This window comes from Vulpes vulpes, chromosome 6 (genome assembly GCF_048418805.1).
Source record: "Vulpes vulpes isolate BD-2025 chromosome 6, VulVul3, whole genome shotgun sequence".
NCBI lineage: Eukaryota > Metazoa > Chordata > Mammalia > Carnivora > Canidae > Vulpes > Vulpes vulpes.
The window spans coordinates 131389418-131409085 of record NC_132785.1 but is presented as its reverse complement, the minus strand read 5'-3'; the positions used below and the strand labels follow the sequence as shown (position 1 = coordinate 131409085).

Sequence of the window (19668 nt, the reverse complement as noted above, 5' to 3'; positions counted from 1 at the left end):
TCTTGGTTATAGAAATTTTAACTTGGCCTTATTTGAGTTTATTCATTTATCTCTGCATTAAGCAAATATCTATCTATTGTCTTCTATTCAACTTCCAAATTCTGCTAGTATTATTCAATCATTGCTTTAAATCCTGTTTATATACATATCTTACAGATATGTAAATCTAAAATCCTGGTTTGAGACATTTTCATCCTGTATAATCTGCTGGGATTGATTTATTTCATCATTTACCTTTTTATGATAAATTTTTTAAAAAGGAAGATCCTTGGTTCACTTTAGTCTTCCACTTGAAAGAATGTGGACTACAAAATAAATTTAAAAATAAAATAAAAATAAAAAACTAAAAGTATTTATAAAAATTAGGGAGGAAAATTAAGAACAAATTAATAATGATAAATAAAGAAGGATGTATTGGAATATAAATATAAAACAGGAATAAATAATGAAGAATGAAAGTAGAAAGGATGCTAAGAACTAACTCCCCTATAACTGACACCTCACAACACTCTCTGATGACCAGACTTGCTGACCTGAAACTGCTGGTGCTGATCCCCTGGGGAGGGGCTGCCGTGCTCACTCTCAGAAGTCCTGCCCTAGTGGACATCCTCTTCTACCGGGTAGGGGGCAGGGCTCAGAGTGAGCAGCTCTGGGCTCCAATGGATGGCCCTCTTCTGCTCCCTGATGCACTGAAGGGGGGGTTGAAAATGGTCCCCTCTCTCTAGCCTGGGGTAGAATATTTGTAAACCCCACTCTTCAGAGAGCCCTCACATGAGAGCCATCAACCCTTCTATCTTCAATTTCCATCTGAACCCCATATTCACCCTGCCTGTATCTGAGCTGGTTTATCTCAGGCACATGAATGAGTCTCCATATATCAACATGAGGGACTCCTGTCGTGTGAACCTGGGCTGGTCCTCTGAGGGAGGGTCTCACAGTCTTTAAATTCTGCTGGGATAGAGGTAACAGGATCACACCTCCATTCCATTTCTGATGAAACAGAGAACAGTGAGACAGGCAAGGTGGCAGCACAGTAGGGGTCATCACTTCATTTCACCCCATTAATTTAGCTAGATAACTGTCAAACCACCTGGAACACCTATGAATTCAACCACAGATGTCAGAAATAAATGGATGGATCTCTACAAATAAAATGTGACTGCTTTTCCACTGTAGGAATATGCAGAGAGAAATGGAGAGGATATGTGGAGAGACAAATGGTGACACAAAAGCCTTCATAAGCACATTACAGGAAAGTCATACAGTCTGGACCTCAAAACCTGGATCTTTAGAAATATGCTTCTGTGAGTGCAGTCCCTCCCTGAAAGCTGTTCTTGAGTGAAGCAGGCAATATCACAGATGGGACAGTGGGGTTGAATCTTTCTGGAGGCACAGAAAGATCAGGCCATCTGAACCACAAGAGCTTCCACGCATTGGAACAGGGAAATGAGTTTATGTAACAAGCCCGGGAGGAGGTTCAGCTTGTTTGAACTAAACAGTGAACCAAGGCCTGATTGGGTGACAGCTCTCCATGATAGATCCCTGCAGAGGTCAGGAATGCAACAACCCTCCACCTTCTTCTGGGAGGGGCAGAGAAGTGGTACACTAGACTGGATGAGTACTCTCCATGCCAGGGCCCTACAACAGAGGGAAAATAGGCCACCCTATGCTTCCTCCAGGATGTGGGGAGCAGGTGCATGAATGACTAGGTGAAAGCTCTCCTTGTCAGGGCCCTACATTGTGCGCAAATGAACCTCATTCCATATGAACCCAGAAGGACCTGAGTGGGCAGGCCCCATAGGAGTCTGTAGAGTTTGGCACACACTGTGATGCCTTATCTGCAGGGCTGGAGATTGCAGCACAGCCATTTTTATTTTCTTCCTCTAAGGAGGCAAGGAAATCCTTCAAGGAACAAAAGCTTCACACAGCAAATGCCTGACACTGAACCACGCCCCCTGACGTTGGGTGGGGCAATTCCACCCAAGCACAGACACCTGAGAGCCTGTGTAGCATGCCCTTCCCACAGGAGACAAGCTGGAAGAATACTTTGTATTTTGCTTAGGTTGTTGTAGATATTTTTCAATCTGCTCACTCATATAGCCATTAAGCACTGGACAAAATGATTAGAAACAGGAATCCACAACATATGCAAGAACCAGAGAAAGTCTTCTCTATCACAGATCTAATATATACAGTTATAAATAAAATATGAGATGAAGTACACAATTATAATTATGAATTACTATTTGTGCTTAAAAAAAACATAAAATACATGAGAGTTTCTTAGTGTAGGAATCAAATTTCATCAGGCTGAAATTCAATGTGCTGTAAGATGCAGTCTAAACTGAATGCTGTAACAGCCAATGTAAATGAGGAAGAATAGACAGTAAATGACATATAAGAGAAGGTGATGGAAAGGAAGGAAGATGAGATAAAGGCATTAAAACAAGTGAGAGCCACAAACAGATACTCGGAGACATAACCAATAGTTTGAAAAAATACCATCTGATATATTGGGTATTCTGAGCAAACCAAGAGAGACAGAGGACCAGAAGGAATGTTTGAACAAATCACAACTGAGAATGTCCATAATCTGTGGAAGGAAACAGGTGGTCATATGTGAAAAATACAAAGGAGCCCTCCAAAAATCAATAAAATAGGTCAACACAACTACTTATAATAGGGAATATGCAATTTTCAGAAATAAGGAGAAAATCATAGAATCAGCTCAAGAAAAGAGATTCCTCACATACACAGAGAGAGAAATATTAGACAAACAGCAGGGCTAAACATAGAGACCTGGTAGGTCAGAAAGGCTGGAATGATAAATTCAGGGGAGAAAATGTGAAATCCATGAATCCATTTGTCTAGCTAGGCTGTAATTCCTAATTGAAGGAGAGATAAAGTGCTTTCAGGACAGAAAGACACTAAAAGTTTCTGTGACCACCAAGCCCACCTTCCAATAAATATGAAGAGGGATTCAGTAAGCTAATAGGGATCCCAAAGGTACACAAAAATTCTGCTGGAACGGGGATTTTATTTTATTTTATTTTATTTTATTTTATTTTATTTTATTTTTGGAATGGGGGTTTTAAAGGTAATACAATAGCAGTAAATTCATACCCTTCAATAGTTACTCTGAGCATGAATTGTATAAATGATCCAGTCAAAAGTCATAGGATATCAGGTGGGATAAAAAGTAATACCCATTCATTTGGGTCTACAGGAGACTCATCTTAGACCCAAAGACACATTCAGATTCAGAATGAGGGGGTAGATAAAGATTTATCATGCAAATGGACATAAATAGAGAGCTGGGGTAGATATCTTCATATCAGATAAATTAGATTTGAAACCAAAAATTGGGACAGCTCTGGTGGCTCAGCAGTTTATGATGCCTTTAGCCCAGGGCCTGATCCTGGAGACGTGGGATCAAGTCTCATGTCATGCTCCATGAATGAGGCCTGCTTCTCTGTCTGCCTCTCTGTCTGTCTGTCTGTCTGTCTCTCTCTCTCTCTTTGTCTCTCTCTCTCATGAATAAATAAAAGAAATCTTTTTTAAAAAAACTAGAAAAAAATCTCAAATACACAAGCTAACCTTAAACCTAAAAAAATTGGAGAAAGGGACTCCTGGGGGGATCAGTGGTCAACCACCTGCCTTCAGCCCTGGGTATGGTTCTGGAGTCCAAGGATCAAGTCACACATCAGGCCCCCTCTCTCTGTGTCTCTCATGAATAAATAAATAAGTACTTTTTAAAAAGAAGAACTGGAGAAAGATCAGCAAATAACACCTAAACCAAGCAGGGACAGAAATAATAAGTTTTAGAGCAGAAATCAAAGAAAATGAATCCAGAACAGTAGAAAATCAAGGGAGCTAGAAGCTATATCCCAAAGATTTTGAAATGTTGTATCTTCGTTCTCATTAGTTTCCATGAATCTTTTTAATTCTTCTCTGAATTTCCTTTTTGACACTTTCATCTTTTAGCAGGATGCTCTTTAATCTTCATATGTTTGAGTTTCTTCCAAATTTATTCTTGTGCTTGAGTTGAAGTTCCAAAGCATTGTGTTCTGAAAATATGCAGGGGACAATACCAAACTTTTGGTATCACTTAAGACCTGATTTATGAACCATTATGTGGTCTATTCTAGAAGAAGTTCCATGTGCACTCGAGAAGAATGTGTATTCAGTTGCATTTGGATGTAAAGTTCTGAAAATATCTGTGAAATCCATCTGGTTGAGTGTATCATTTAAAGCTCTTGTTCTTTAGAGATGTTGTGCTTAGAATATCTGTCAATTACAGAAAGCACTGTGTTGAAGTTTCCCAGTATATGTGTATTATTATTTAAGTATGTCTTAACTTTGGTTATTAATTGATAAACTAGCAGGCTCCCACATAAGGGGCATAAGTATTCATGATTGTTAGATCCTCCTGTTGGATAGATCCTTTAAGTATGATATAGTGTCCCTCGTCATCTCTTACTACAGTCTGTGGGATAAACTTTAATTTATCTGATATGAGGATGGCTACCCCTGCTTTCTTTTGAGGACCATTTGAATGGTAAATCGTTCTCCAATCTTTTATTTTCAGGCCGTAGGTGTCCTGTCTAAAATGAGTCTTTTGTATACAGCAAATAGATGGGTCTTGCTTTTTTTATCCAGTCTGAAACCCTCCGCTTTCCGATGGGATCATTAAGCTCATTCACGTTCACAGTTACCATTGAAAGATATGAATTTAGTGTCAACATATTATCTATTCAGTCCCTGTTTTGTGGATCGTTTCCTTGTACTTCCTCTTTCTTTTACAGAGTCCCCCTTAACATTTCTTGCAGAGCTAGTTTGGTGGTCACATATTCTTTCAGTTTCTGCCTATCTTGGAAGCTCTTTATCTCTCCTTCTATTCTGAATGAGAGCCTTGCTGGATAAAGTATTCTTGGCTGCATGTTCTTCTCATTTAGGACCCTGAATATATGTGCCGGCCCTTTCTGACCTGCCAGGTCTCTGTGGAGAGGTCTGCTGCTAATCTAATATTTCTCCCCATATAAGTTAGGGATCTCTCATCTCTTGTTGCTTTAAGGATTTTCTCTTTATCTTCGCAACTTCCAAGTTTCACTATTAAATGTTGAAGTGTTGAATGGTTTTTATTGATTTTAGGGGCGACCTCTATATCTCCTGGATATGAATGATTGTTTCCCTCCCCAAATTAGGGAATTTTTCAGCTATGATTTGTTGAAATATGCTTTCTCGTCCTCTCTCCCTCTCAGCGCCCTCTGGAACCCCAATTAAACATAGATTTTTCTTTTTGAGGCTGTCATTTACTTCCCTTAACCTTTTCTCATGGTCTTTTAATTGTTTTTCTCTTTTTTCCTCAGCTACCTTCCTTGCTATTAACTTGTCTTCTATGTCACTCACTTGTTCTTCTAACTCAGTAATCCTCATTGTTAGGACCTCCAGTTTGGATTGTATGTCATTTAATTGATTTTTAATTTCAGCCTGATTAGTTCTAAATTCTGCAGTCATGAAGTCTCTTCAATCCTTTATGCTTTTTTTCTAGAGCCACCAGTAGCTTTCTAATTGTGCTTCTGAGTTGGCTTTCTAACATTGCATTGTAATTCAAATTCTGTAACTCTGTGGCAGAGAGTAATGTTTCTGATTCTTTCTTTTGTAGTGAGTTCTTCCTTCTAGTCATTTTCCTTAGTGCAGAGTGGCTTTATGAGTGGGGTGAGTCAAGTATATCAGCCACGACCTAAGTAAATTTCACCCTAGATTATTCTGACGAGGTCAGAGACCAGAAATTGAAAAGAAAGTTCAGAATGAAATTAAACAAAAGGACCACTAAAGTGAAAAACAAATTTTAAAACAAAGTGGTAAAAAATAAAATTCCAGGAATCCTAAAGAAGAGTAGAAAAAAAAAGGAGAATAATAAAAAGGGGGAGGAGAACTGGGAGATGGTGGTGGTGAAGAAGTTGTAGTGGAGGGAGAATGTAGTCAATCTGAGGGGTTCTATAGGATGATCCCCTTGTTTCTGTGTTTATTAATTTCTGTATATTAGTAGATGCTCAGCCCCAAATTTATGTAAACCAGAAATACTTGTAGAAGGCCCCAGCACTGACCGCCAAAACAGAAATAAGATAAAAGAGGGGGGTAGAATGGAAATGAGGAATCTCACAAAATGCTCCAGCATGGTATACCACTTGGTTCTGGGTGCATATTGGTCCTGTTTTAGAAGGCATTATCTTTGGCCATTTTAAAACAAAATGAGGCAGATAAACACACACACACACACACACACACACACACACACACACACACACATATCTTGTATATCTCCCAAAGTTAAGTCAAGTATGTTAAAGGGAATCTAGCATTGGAAAATATATCTCGGACCTGTAATTGCAGAAATATGAAAGTCAAAACGGAAGAATTTTAAAAATGAAGGGGTGGTAAAATATTGCAGTTAAGGTGGAAAAAGTAAAAAATTGGAAATGTACACTCTGATATAAAAATAAGTTTTACTGGGAAAAAGAAGAGAATAAAAGGAGGGGTATCCTCTGTTCCTCTATACTGTAAACATTAGACTTCCTTGGAGCTTTCCAGTGCTGCCTATAAGAATTTGCTCTTCCCCTGTCCTTCCAGCTGGTCTTCCGGGGGACAGACCTGTTGTGCTGTGTCTCAAGTGTGTGCACCTGAGTTAGCTGCCCCACCCCCTGCCAGGTGCAGGGCTCAGTGAAAGTTGTTTATCCTGTGAGTCCCCTATCTATGGCAGCCCTGGTCCATCCCAGGCACAGGTGACACAAAGAGGAAAACAACACTGGTGGCAGCCAGCTCTCTAGCTCTGGAGTCAGCTCCTGCAGTAAGTACCACAGTCTCCTAGTTCACACTGGCCTGGATGCTCCTGGGGCTGAGGAGGCACTGATCTGCACAGTTTGGGGGTACCTGGTGCAGGAGAATCCTCATTGTCCTGTGCCTTCCCTGCCTCTGCGAGTCCCAGGGAAAGTGCAGGATCCAGGGCTGTGGTCCTCAGCCCCCTGGGATCAGGGGCCTATACTGCTGGAATCCAGCACCCAGGGTGTGGCTCCCAAAGGCAGCCAAGTGCAGACCCCTCCATCCAGAGTCCCCGCCAGAGCTTGTCCAGAGACCCCACTTGGCCTGCGCTCCAGCCCTATGTGGATAGTGGCCCCACAGTTGTGGTGCACTCTCCCCAGGTTGCACTGCCTCTGTTAGTGACTCCAGGAGACTGGAGGCTACACTGCCCCTCCTGCAGTTCTGCTTGATTTCCCTGCTTAGCACCTTTCTTCCTGGGAAGAATCCAGTGCAGATTTTTAAAGTTCCTGGTTCTCCTGGGCTGGGCTTTCCTGTCCTGGAGGATTTCACCGCCTGGCCTTATCCAGGATCTTCATAGGGGCCCCTCCCCCACTTGTCTCTTTTATTTTTTTCCACCTTCCTACCTTGTTAGAAGCACAAACTCTTCTCTCTGTAGTGTGCCAGGTATTCTAACTTTAAATCTCAGGTAGAATTCATAGGTTTTCAAGATGATTTGAAAGTTATTTATGTAAGTTGGTGGGGACAGGTGACTTGGGGACCCTACTGCTGTACCATCTTGCCCTGCCCCCCTCTGCTGCTTATAATACTTTGTGATAGCTTGAGAAAGTCTCTTCACAATCCCATCCCCATAGGTATACCTTCCCAACAAAACACCCCACACATCTTACATTCCAAAAGGATGATTCTCTACTTGCAGACAAGCAGGTTTTCTTCTCTCAATCCTACAATTGATTTTGTGGGAGCTCAGAATGATTTGATAAAAACCCAGATGTGTGCAGGGAGGAGACAAGCTCATCGCCCCTACATGTCTGCCATTTTAAATCCTTCTTTTCACATTTGTTTGACAGCAAAGATGGTTTGAAGTAATAGAAGGAGGGAATATGTATGACAGCTACAATCCTCATTTCTGTAACAGAAAAGAATAAAAACTGTTAATTGACCTTCCTTCCTCATCTACCAACTACATATACTCTTTGATTTCAGCAACCCTTCAGCTCCTCAGAGCTCATTACCTGGCCAAATGACCAACACCTTAATCCTGAAGGGTCTCTCCTTGGTCTCCTCTTTACCATTATTGCTACCTAGTTAGTGCTGTAATTCTTTCTTCGCAAGGAAATTACACTCGTCTATAAAGCCAGCTGCTTCAGGGATATGGATACCATGATACTCTACTGAGTTCCAATGTAAAGTAGTGCTTGATTATCTGCAGAACAATCTGTGAAGGAGGCTTATGCTTTTTCTTTCAAATAATTGTAGGAATCTCTCCATGATAAAATGGGCAGGGTGGAGAGAGAAGGTAGTGGAGCAGGACTGGAGTCCATGAATATTTGGAAGTACTTAGAAGTGACATTCTGTGTCCTCAGGATCTCTTCAGAACCCATCACTTCTTCCATTTGGTGATGGAGAGGCACTGTGCATGCCCCAATTTAGGGCTTAGGCATTCAAATATCATGCACTTGGAGGCGGGACAAGATGGCGGAAGAGTAGGGTCCCCAGCTCACCTGTCCCCACCAAATTACCCAGATAACTTTCAAATCATACTGAAAACCTACGAATTCACCTGATATTTAAAGAGAGAACAGCTGGAATGCTACAGTGAGAAGAGTTCATGCTACTATCCAGTACAACTTGTTTCTGCACTGAGCAAATGACTAGAAGGAAAAACTCACCACAAAAGAAACAGAAACAATACTGTCTCCCACAGAGTCACAAAATTTGGATTACAGTTCAATGTCAGAAAGCCAATTCAGAAACACTATTATAAAGCTACTGGTGGCTCTAGAAAAAAAGGATAAAGGACTCAAGAGACTTCATGACTGCAGAATTTAGATCTAATCAGGCAGAAATTAAAAATCAATTGAAGGAGAAACAGGCAAGATGGCGGCAGAGTAGGGTCTCCAAGTCACCTGTCCTCAACAAATTACCTAGAAAACCATCCAATCATCCTGAAAATCTACGAACTCGGCCTGAGATTTATTTTTTTTTATTTTTTTTTTAAATTTTTTTTTTATTTATTTATGATAGGCACACAGTGAGAGAGAGAGAAGCAGAGACATAGGCAGAGGGAGAAGCAGGCTCCATGCACCGGGAGCCCGACGTGGGATTCGATCCCGGGTCTCCAGGATCGCGCCCCGGGCCAAAGGCAGGCGCCAAACCGCTGCGCCACCCAGGGATCCCTCGGCCTGAGATTTAAAGAGAGACCAGCTGGAACGCTACAGTGAGAAGAGTTCGCGCTTCTATCAAGGTAGGAAGACGGGGAAAAAGAAATAAAGAAACAAAAGGCCTCCAAGGGGGAGGGGCCCCGTGGGGAGCCGGGCTGAGGCTGGGGGAGGGTCCACAGGACAGGAGAGCCCCGTCCCGGAGGAGCAGGAGCTGCACCAACCTTCCCGGGGGAAAGGCCTCCCGGGGAATTGGAGCAGGATCCCCAGAAAGGCGGGGATGCCCTCGGGCTCCCTGGGACAGTAACAGAGGAACTGCGCCCCGGAGAGTGCGCCGAGCTCCCTAGGGGCTGCAGCGCTCGGCGGGACCCGGAGCAGCTCGGAGGGGCTCGGGCGGCGGCTCAACGGAGGGGGCGGCGGGGCTCCGGGAACAGCTCAGCGGCGGCGGCTCGGGCAAAGGAAGAAGCTCCGCGCGGTGGGGGCTGCGCGGTTCCAGGAACAGCTCGTAGGGGCTCGGGCGGCGGCTCTGCAGAGGGGGCTGCGGCCGGGAGAGCGAATCCAACAGCGCAGGCCCGGAGCACAGGGCGCCGGGACACAGCCCAGGATCCGGCCTCCCCCGGGACAGGCAGAGGCCGGGAGGGCCCAGGACAGCAAGGACGCTCCTGCCTGGAACTGAGCAGATCAGCGGCCCCGCCCGGGAGCCCCCGGGCCCTGCAGACGGAGAGCCCCGGAGCTACTGCGGGAGCTGACCCCAGGGCTCCAGAGCTGCCCCCGCCACTGTGGCTTCCTCCCGGGGCCTCACGGGGTGAACAACCCCCACTGAGCCCTGCACCAGGCAGGGGCAGAGCAGCTCCTCCATGTGCTAACACCTGAGAATCAGCACAGCAGGCCCCTCCCCCAGAAGACCAGCGAGACGGACCAGTTCCAAGGGAAGTCAAGGGACTTAAAGTACACAGAATCGGAAGATACTCCCCCGTGTTATTTTTTTTTGTTTTGTTTTGTTTTGTGCTTTTTTTTTTTCTTTCTTTCTTCTTGATTTCTGATTGCTTCCCCCACCCCACCCCATCCTTTTTTTTTCTTTTTTCTCCTTTCTTTCTTTTTCTTTCTTTTACTTCTCTTCCCCCCCTTTTTTTTCTTCTTTCTCTTTTTTCTTTTTCTCTTTTCTTTCCTTCTGCCTCTTTTTCTCCTTTTCCCAATACAACTTGTTTTTGGCCACTCTGCACTGAGCAAAATGACTAGAAGGAAAACCTCACCTCAAAAAAAAGAATCAGAAACAGCCCACTCTCCCACAGAGTTACAAAATATGGATTACAATTCAATGTCAGAAAGCCAATTCAGAAGCACTATTTTACAGCTACTGGTGGCTCTAGAAAAAACCATAAAGGACTCAAGAGACTTCATGACTGCAGAATTTAGATCCAATCAGGCAGAAATTAAAAATCAATTAAATGAGATGCAATCCAAGCTAGAAGTCCTAACGACGAGGGTTAACTAGGTGGAAGAACGAGTGAGTGACATAGAAGACAAGTTGATGGCAAAGAGGGAAACTGAGTAAAAAAGAGACAAGCAATTGAAAGATCATGAGGATAGATTAAGGGAAATAAATGACAGCCTGAGGAAGAAAAACCTACGTTTTATTGGGGTTCCCGAGGGCGCCGAAAGGGCCAGAGGGCCAGAATATGTATTTGAACAAATCCTAGCTGAAAACTTTCCTAACCTGGGAAGGGAAACAGGCATTCAGATCCAGGAAATAGAGAGATCCCCCCCTAAAATCAACAAAAACCGTTCGACACCTCGACATTTAATAGTGAAGCTTGCAAATTCCAAAGATAAGGAGAAGATCCTTAAAGCAGCAAGAGAAAAAAAGTCCCTGACTTTTATGGGGAGGAATATTAGGGTAACAGCAGACCTCTCCACAGAGACCTGGCAGGCCAGAAAGGGCTGGCAGGATATATTCAGGGTCCTAAATGAAAAGAACATGCAACCAAGAATACTTTACCCAGCAAGGCGTTCATTCAAAATGGAAGGAGAGATAAAGAGCTTCCAAGACAGGCAGGAACTGAAAGAATATGTAACCTCCAAACCAGCTCTGCAAGAAATTTTAAGGGGGACTCTTAAAATTCCCCTTTAAGAAGAAGTTCAGTGGAACAATCCACAAAAACAAGGACTGAATAGATATGATGACACTAAACTCATATCTATCAATAGTAACTCTGAACGTGAACGGGCTTAATGACCCCATCAAAAGGCACAGGGTTTCAGACTGGATAAAAAAGCAGGACCCATCTATTTGCTGTCTACAAGAGACTCATTTTAGACAGAAGGACACCTACAACCTGAAAATAAAAGGTTGGAGAACCATTTACCATTCAAATGGTCCTCAAAAGAAAGCAGGGGTTGCCATCCTTATATCAGATAAATTAAAATTTACCTCAAAGACTATAGTGAGAGATGAAGAGGGACACTATCTCATACTCAAAGGATCTATCCAACAAGAGGACTTAACAATCCTCAATATATATGCCCCGAATGTGGGAGCTGCCAAATATTTAAACCAATTAATAACCAAACTCAAGAAATACCTTGATAATAATACACTTATACTTGGTGACTTCAATCTAGCTCTTTCTACCCTGGATAGGTCTTCTAAGCACAACATCTCCAAAGAAACGAGAGCTTAAATGATACACTGGACCAGTTGGATTTCACAGATATCTACAGAACTTTACATCCAAACTCAACTGAATACACATTCTTCTCAAGTGCACATGGAACTTTCTCCAGAATAGACCACATACTGGGTCACAAATCGGGTCTGAACCGATACCAAAAAATCAGGATAGTCCCCTGTATATTCTCAGACCATAATGCCTTGAAATTAGAACTTAATCACAACAAGAAGTATGGAAGGACCACAAACACGTGGAGGTTAAGGACCATCCTGCTAAAAGATGAAAAGGTCAACCAGGAAATTAAGGAAGAATTAAAAAGATTCATGGAAACTAATGAGAATGAAGATACAACCGTTCAAAATCTTTGGGATGCAGCAAAAGCAGTCCTCAGGGGGAAATACATCGCAATACAAGCATCCATTCAAAAACTGGAAAGATCTCAAATTCAAAAGCTCACCTTACACATAAAGGAACTAGAGAAGAAGCAGCAAATGGACCCCGCCCCCAGCAGAAGAAGAGAGTTAATTAAAATTCGAGCAGAACTCAATGATATCGAGACCAAAAGAACTGTGGAACAGATCAACAGAACCAGGAGTTGGTTCTTTGAAAGAATTAATAAGATAGATAAACCATTAGCCAACCTTATTAAAAAGAAGAGAGAGAAGACTCAAATTAATAAAATCATGAATGAGAAACGAGAGATCACTACCAACACCAAGGAAATACAAACGATTTAAAAACATATTATGAACAGCTGTACGCCAATAAATTAGGCAATCTAGAAGAAATGGACGCATTCCTGGAAAGCCACAAACTACCAAAACTGGAGCAGGAAGAAATAGAAAACCTGAACAGGCCAATAACCAGGGAGGAAATTGAAGCGGTCATCAAAAACCTCCCAAGACACAAGAGTCCAGGGCCAGATGGCTTCCCAGGGGAATTCTATCAAACGTTTAAAGAAGAAATCATACCTATTCTACTAAAGCTGTTTGGAAAGATAGAAAGAGATGGAGTACTTCCAAATTCGTTCTATGAGGCCAGCATCACCTTAATTCCGAAACCAGACAAAGACCCCACCAAAAAGGAGAATTACAGACCAATATCCCTGATGAACATGGATGCAAAAATTCTCAACAAGATACTAGCTAATAGGATCCAACAACACATTAAGAAAATTATTCACCATGACCAAGTAGGATTTATCCCTGGGACAGAGGCTGGTTCAACACTCGTAAAACCATCAATGTGATTCATCATATCAGCAAGAGAAAAACCAAGAACCATATGATACTCTCATTAGATGCAGAGAAAGCATTTGACAAAATACAGCATCCATTCCTGATCAAAACTCTTCAGAGTGTTGGGATAGAGGGAACTTTCCTCGACATCTTAAAAGCCATTTACAAAAAGCCCACAGCAAATATCATTTTCAATGGGGAAGCACTGGGAGCCTTTCCCCTAAGATCAGGAACAAGACAGGGATGTCCACTCTCACCACTGCTGTTCAACATCGTTCTGGAAGTCCTCGCCTCAGCAATCAGACAACAAAAAGACATTAAAGGCATTCAAATTGGCAAAGAAGAAGTCAAACTCTCCCTCTTCGCCGATGACATGATACTCTACATAGAAAACCCAAAAGCCTCCACCCCAAGATTGCTAGAACTCATACAGCAATTTGGTAGCGTGGCAGGATACAAAATCAATGCCCAGAAATCAATGGCATTTCTATACACTAACAATGAGACTGAAGAAAGAGAAATTAAGGAGTCCATCCCATTTACAATTGCACCCAAAAGCATAAGATACCTAGGAATAAACCTAACCAAAGAGGTAAAAGATCTATACCCTAAAAACTATAGAACACTTCTGAAAGAAATTGAGGAAGACACAAAGAGATGGAAAAATATTCCATGCTCATGGATTGGCAGAATTAATATTGTAAAAATGTCAATGTTACCCAGAGCAATTTACCTGTTTAATGCAATCCCTATCAAAATACCATGGACTTTCTTCAGAGAGTTAGAACAAATTATTTTAAGATTTGTGTGGAATCAGAAAAGACCCCGAATAGCCAGGGGAATTTTAAAAAAGAAAACCATAGCTGGGGGCATCACCATGCCAGATTTCAGGTTGTACTACAAAGCTGTGGTCATCAAGACAGTGTGGTACTGGCACAAAAAAAGACACATAGATCAATGGAACAGAATAGAGAACCCAGAAGTGGACCCTGAAATGTATGGTCATCTAATATTCGATAAAGGAGGAAAGACTATCCATTGGAAGAAAGACAGTCTCTTCAATAAATGGTGCTGGGAAAATTGGACATCCACATGCAGAAGAATGAAACTGGACCACTCTCTTTCACCATACACAAAGATAAACTCAAAATGGATGAGAGATCTAAATGTGAGACAAGATTCCATCAAAATCCTAGAGGAGAACACAGGCAACACCCTTTTTGAACTTGGCCACAGTAACTTCTTGCAAGATACATCCACAAAGGCAAAAGAAACAAAAGCAAAAATGAACTATTGGGACTTCATCAAGATAAGAAGCTTTTGCACAGCAAAGGATACAGTCAACAAAACTAAAAGACAACCTACAGAATGGGAGAAGATATTTGCAAATGACATATCAAATAAAGGGCTAGTTTCCAAAATCTATAAGGAAATTATTAAACTCAACACCAAAGAAACAAACAATCCAATCATGAAATGGGCAAAAGCCATGAAGAGAAATCTCACAGAGGAAGACATGGACATGGCCAACATGCACATGAGAAAATGCTCTGCATCACTTGCCATCAGGGAAATACAAATCAAAACCACAATGAGATACCACCTCACACCAGTGAGAATGGGGAAAATTAACAAGGCAGGAAACCACAAATGTTGGAGAAGATGCGGAGAAAAGGGAACCCTCTTACACTGTTGGTGGGAATGTGAACTGGTGCAGCCACTCTGGAAAACTGTGTGGAGGTTCCTCAAAGAGTTAAAAACAGACCTGCCCTACGACCCAGCAATTGCACTGTTGGGGATTTACCCCAAAGATTCAGATGCAATGAAACGTCGGGACACCTGCACCCCGATGTTTCTATCAGCAATGGCCACAATAGCCAAACTGTGGAAGGAGCCTCGGTGTCCATCAAAAGATGAATGGATAAAGAAGATGTGGTTTATGTATACAATGGAATATTACTCAGCAATTAGAAACGACAAATACCCACCATTTGCTTCAACGTGGATGGAACTGGAGGGTATTATGCTGAGTGAAATAAGTCAATCGGAGAGGGACAAACAGTGTATGTTCTCATTCATTTGGGGAATATGAATAATGGTGAAAGGGAATATAAAGGAAGGGAGAAGAAATGTTGGGAAATATTAGGAAGGGAGACAGAACATAAAGACTCCTAACTTGGGGAAACGAACTAGGGGTGGTGGAAGGGGAGGAGGGCGGGTGTTGGAGGGGAACGGGTGACGGGCACTGAGGTGGACACTTGACGGGATGAGCACTGGGTGTTTTTCTGTATGTTGGTAAATTGAACACCAATAAAAATTAATAAAAAAATAAATAAAATAAATAAAAAAAAATCAATTGAATGAGATGCAATCCAAACTAGAAGTCCTAATGATGAGGGTTAACAAGGTGGAAAAAGAGTGAGTGACATAAAAGACAAGTTGATGGCAAAGAGGGAAACTGAGGGAAAAAGAGACAAACAATTAAAAGACCATAAGGATAGATTAAGGGAAATAAATGAAAGCCTGAGGAAGAAAAACCTACGTTTAATTGGAGTTCCCGATGGTGCCGAAAGGGACAAAGGGCCAGAATATGTATTTGAAAAAATCATAGCTGAAAACTTTACTAATCTGGGAAGGGACACAGGAATTCAGATTCAGGAAATAGAGAGATTCCCCTCTAAAATCAATAAAAACCATTCAAAACCTTGACATTTAATAGTTAAGCTTGCAAACTCCAAAGATAAAGAGAACTGGGGGGTATTATGCTGAGCGAAGTAAGTCAATTGGAGGACAAACAGTGTATGTTCTCATTCATTTGGGGAATATAAATAATAGTGAAGGGGAATATAAGGGAAGGGAGAAGAAATGTGTGGGAAATATCAGAAAGGGAGACAGAACATAAAGACTCCTGACTCTGAGAAACAAACTAGGGGTGATGGAAGGGGAGGAGGGCGGGGGGTGGGAGTGAATGGATGACGGGCACTGCGGGGGGAACTTGACGGGATGAGCACTGGGTGTTATTCTGTATCTTGGTAAATTGAACACTAATAAAAACTAAATTTATTATTAAAAAAAAAGAAAAGACCCAAATAGCCAGGGGAATTTTAAAAAAGAAAACCATAGCTGGGGGCATCACAATGCTAGATGTCAGACTGTACTACAAAGCTGCTGTCATCAAGACAGTGTCCTACTGGCACAAAAACAGACACATAGATCAGTGGAACAGAATACAGAACCCAGAAGTGGACCCACAACTTTATGGTCAACTAATATTCAATATAGGAGGAAAGACTATCCATTGGAAGAAAGACAGCCTCTTCAATAAAAAGTGCTGCGAAAATTGGACATCCACATGCAGAAGAATGAAACTAGACCACTCTCTTTCATCATACACAAAGATAAACTCAAAATGGATGAAAGATCTAAATGTGAGACAAGGGATCTCTGGGTGGCACAGCGATTTAGTCCCTGCCTTTGGCCCAGGGCGGGATCCTGGAGACCCAGGATTGAATCCCACATCAGGCTCCCAGTGCATGGAGCCTGCTTCTCTCTCTGCCTATGTCTCTGCCTCTCTGTGTGTGTGTGTGTGTGACTATCATAAATTTAAAAAAATAATTGTGAGACCAGATTCCATCAAAATCCTGGAGGAGAACACAGGCAACACCCTTTTTGAACTCGGCCACAGTAACTTCTTGCAAGATACATCCACGAAGGCAAAAGAAACAAAAGCAAACATGAACTATTGGGACTTCATCAAGATAAGAAGCTTTTGCACAGCAAAGGATGCAGTCAACAGAACTAAAAGACAACCTACAGAGTGGGATAAGATATTTGCAAATGACGTATCACATAAAAGGCTAGGTTTCAAGATCTATAAAGAAGTTCTTAAACTCAACAGCAAAGAAACAAACAATCCAATCATGAAATGGGCAAAAGACATGAACAGAAATCCAACAGAGGAAGACATAGACATGGTCAACCCGCACATGAGAAAATGCTCTGCATCCCTTGCCATCAGGGAAATACAAATCAAAAGCACAATGAGATACAACCTCACACCAGTGAGAATGGGGAAAATTAACAAGGCAGGAGACAACAAATGTTGGAGAGGATGGGGAGAAAAGGGAACCCTCTTAAACTGTTTGTGGGAATGTGAACTGGTGCAGCCACTCTGGAAAGCTGTGTGGAGGTTCCTCAAAGAGTTAAAAATAGACCTGCCCTACGACCCAGCAATTGCACTTTGGGGATTTACCCCAAAGATACAAATGCAATGAAATGCCGGGACACCTGCACCCTGATGTTTTTAGCAGCAATGTCCACAGTAGCCAAACAGTGGAAGGAGCCTCGGTGTCCATTGAAAGATGAATGGATAAAGAAGATGTGGTTTATGTATACAATGGAATATTACTCAGCCATTAGAAATAACAAATAGCCACCAATTGCTTCAACGTGGATGGAACATGGTATTATGCTGAGTGGGTATTATGCTGGGTATTATGCTGAGTGAAATGAGTCAACAGAGAACGACAAACATCATATGGTCTCATTCATTTGGGGAATATAAATAATAGTGAAAGGGAATAGGAGGGAAGAGAGAAGAAATGGGTAGGAAAATCAGTAAGGGAGATAGAACATGAAGACTCCTAACTCTGGGAAACGAACTAGGGGTGGTGGAAATGGATGAGGTCGGGGGTTGGGGCTGAATGGCTGACAGGCACTGAGGTGTACACTTGATGGGATGAGCACTGGATGTTATTCTGTATGTCGGCAAATTGAACACAAATAAAAAATAAATTTATTATTTAAAAAACTGGAAGAAATAACTGATGAGCTCAGGAAAAGTCAGGATATAAAATCAGCAAATAGATAGTTTATCCAAACTAACAACAAATTACCCATACAAAATTAACAAAATAATCTGCTTTACGCTGCTATCAAAAATAAATATTTAGTATTAAAATTTACTAAAGGGATAAAATATTCTATGGAAAATGACCTATGTTGGTGAAACCCTTTTGAAAATGCACCCAACCGGATCCCTGGGTGGCGCAGCAGTTTAACACCTGCCTTTGGCCCAGGGTCCAATCCTGGAGACCCAGGATCGAATCCCACATTGGGCTCCCCGTGCATGGAGCCTGCTTCTCCCTCTGCCTGTGTCTCTGCCTCTCTCTCTCTCTCTCTCTCTATCATAAATAAATAAATAAATAAATAAATAAATAAATAAATAAATATTTTAAAAAATGAAAATGCACCCCAAATGCAAAGATAACTCTGTTTATACATTAGATCTTCATATAGTCATAATGCCATCTACACAAATTGCTATAGAATTGTGGTGCAACACATGTGCTGACTTTTAAAGACTCTAATGTAAGTCTGGAGCTGGTTATATAGTCAAAGGACATGCAAATAGAGTCTTCTCTTTGCTGATTAAACCAGTCCAACCCCGACCCTGCAGCTGGGAGTGGAGCCACATCCCCAGGATCCCTAGGTGAGGCCATTCAGGGATCAGGACAGAACTCAGAGGTCATCATGGAGTCTGTGCTTGGCATAGTTTTCCTTGTCGCTATTTTAAAAGGTAATTTATGGAGAACAGAGACCTTGAGTTTGTGAGTTGAGGTGAGTGAGAGAAACAGGGGATGTGGGACAATTTCCTGACCAGGATGTCTTGTGTCTGCAGGTGTCCAGGGTGAGGTGCAGCTGGTGGAGTCTGGGGGAGACCTGGTGAAGCCTGGGGGGTCCCTGAGACTCTCCTGTGTGGCCTCTGGATTCACCTTCAGTAGCTACTACATGAGCTGGATCCGCCAGGCTCCAGGAAAGGGGCTTCAGTGGGTCGCATACATTAGCAATGATGGAAGTAGCACAAGGTACGCAGACGCTGTGAAGGGCCGATTCACCATCTCCAGAGACAATGCCAAGAACACGCTGTATCTGCAGATGAACAGCCTGAGAGCCGAGGACACGGCCGTGTATTACTGTGCGAGGGACACAGTGAGGGCACTTCATTGTGAGCCCAGACACAAACCTCCCTGTAGAAGGGGATCAGGACCACCAGGGGGTGCACACTCCTCACCACTTCTGTCTTGAAGTCCCAGGAGCAGGTGCAGATGGAGGTTCTGGGCAGGTTTACTGTCAGGGCCTGGGTTTCCTCTCCAAGGTGTAGTTTCCCTGAGAGAGCCTCTCTAGGTACAGGATATTTTTACCTATTCAGTCTCTAACTTACAATCTTTGTTGTCATAGAAAGAGAAATATAGTAATGTCCACAAATGGCAGTTTCTGATTTGGAAACTTTGTTGGATTTAGTCAACAACTCTTCTTATATGCACAAGGACATATTTGCTTAAACTTTCCCTAAATATCAGTTTATTACCCATTTCTCCATGTACTGCAACTTCTCCTTTTTAAGAATCCAAGCTGCATACATGGTACATGAAATAACCACTCAGCTCAGTGTGCAAGGTTTTTAGAAACCGCATAAACTACATGCTGGTCATGACACTACAAGTGGGTCAAAAATCAAAAGGAGAGAAGACGGACTGCAGTTGTGACCTCAGTCTT

At 42.3% G+C, this 19668-nt stretch overlaps 3 gene segments (V, D, J or C); all 3 read left to right on the top strand.

Moving 5' to 3' along the window:
• Positions 1 to 19668, top strand: part of LOC112930265 (immunoglobulin alpha-2 heavy chain-like) — a 1136867-nt gene that overhangs the window by 633749 nt on the left and 483450 nt on the right.
• The window catches only part of LOC112930321 (immunoglobulin gamma-1 heavy chain-like), a 931325-nt gene that overhangs the window by 569732 nt on the left and 341925 nt on the right, over positions 1 to 19668 (top strand).
• LOC112930269 (Ig mu chain C region-like) overlaps positions 1 to 19668 on the top strand; it is a 551713-nt gene that overhangs the window by 245592 nt on the left and 286453 nt on the right.